This window comes from Acartia tonsa, chromosome 12 (assembly GCF_053477335.1).
Source record: "Acartia tonsa isolate MP-2025a chromosome 12, ASM5347733v1, whole genome shotgun sequence".
NCBI classification, from domain to species: Eukaryota; Metazoa; Arthropoda; class Copepoda; order Calanoida; family Acartiidae; genus Acartia; species Acartia tonsa.
Genome location: NC_137271.1, coordinates 22,316,542 through 22,318,065, shown reverse-complemented (window position 1 = coordinate 22,318,065; position 1,524 = coordinate 22,316,542).

Here is a 1,524-nt window from a genome sequence, read left to right as displayed (position 1 = left end):
CATACTGTAATTTTTAGGATTTGATTATTCGGATACCTTACTTATAATATCATTACACCAAAAATAAGAATATCTATATAATATAAAAAAGTGAAAAAATCAGCATGTTTTAAATGGACATACAGGCGTTCTGGTAACGATTATAGAGTTGGTACGATTCCTAAATCGTACCTAATTGTTATGGAAATGAAAATGCAATGTTTGATATCGATAGGACAGTTCTAACATGTCTAAATTAACGAAAAAGCTAACCGTTACGTACGGAAGGTCCGACCCTAAAAATAGAAAAGCTTTACATAAAAATAAGAAAAAATCATTAAATTCTAATTTTATAAATAAATACCCTTTGCAATTGTATGTTATTTTTAAAAATGTTTAAGACATGTAAGATAAACAGACATATATGAATTTATTATAAAGCTGCTATGCTACTAATAAGCTTTTCTATATTTAGGGTTGGTCTGTCCATTTGTCTGTCCAATTCCATCCATCTGTAACGGTTAGCTCTTCTCATTAATTTAGACATTTTAGAATTGTCTTAATAATTTAAAACGTTGCATGCTGATACCTATTAATACTTAGGTACGATTCAGAAAGTGTGGCAACTCTATAATCGTTACAAAAAATCCGTACGTCCACTTAAACCATGGTTTTTAAAACTTTTTTGTCATCAATTTTTTGTAATTGTTTTATTCATCTGATTTTTGCATTAATGAATCCAAGGACAACAAGGTACAATATCATAAGCGAGGCATCTTTAAAATTAAATCCTGAAAATCAAAGAATCCTCCTTTACTGTATCCTGTAACTATTCAATTTTGCCTCAAAATTATAAACAGTTTTTATTAGAAGTTAATAGATAGACATATATATATATATATATATAGACAGATGGATAGTTAGATAGATTATTTTGTGAAAATGTATCAACACTATGAGTGACTTTGCTTTATAAAGGTACTAGGGATTTACAATAGCTGAAATACAGGTAATACACAGGATACCTTAATATTAATAAGATTTCAATTATTTAGCTTCAAAACCAATTAATATCCCCTGAATTAGAACTGGTTCTCCGCCATGCTGGAAAATCATGTATATCATCGTAAAACAGTCAACTTTCCATGAATAATTAAAGAAAATCATAAAACTGGTTTTAATCTTATAATTAGTATTAGAGTAAAACACTAGAGGAAGAAAGGGTTAAATGACTGTATCTTTCCATCGCATCAACCTTGTACAACCTTTCTATTGGATCATTGAAAATCAATTAGAAGCAGACGGAAAAGGTCATTAAAAAAGGAAGGGAGGTATTTGTCTGTATATTCAACTTTACGTACTATAGATCTGTTTAATTAGTAATAGTATCATACTACTTTGTGTATAAACATATTTATTTGGGCATTAACCCATTAGTGCCGAGCGCCACTTTTATGGGCCGATCGAGCTGAAAGTTTCAGGGAAGCTTTATAATGGTCAAAACGGAATTCGTATTTTTTTGTTTTGCTCTAGTGGCGTGCACAG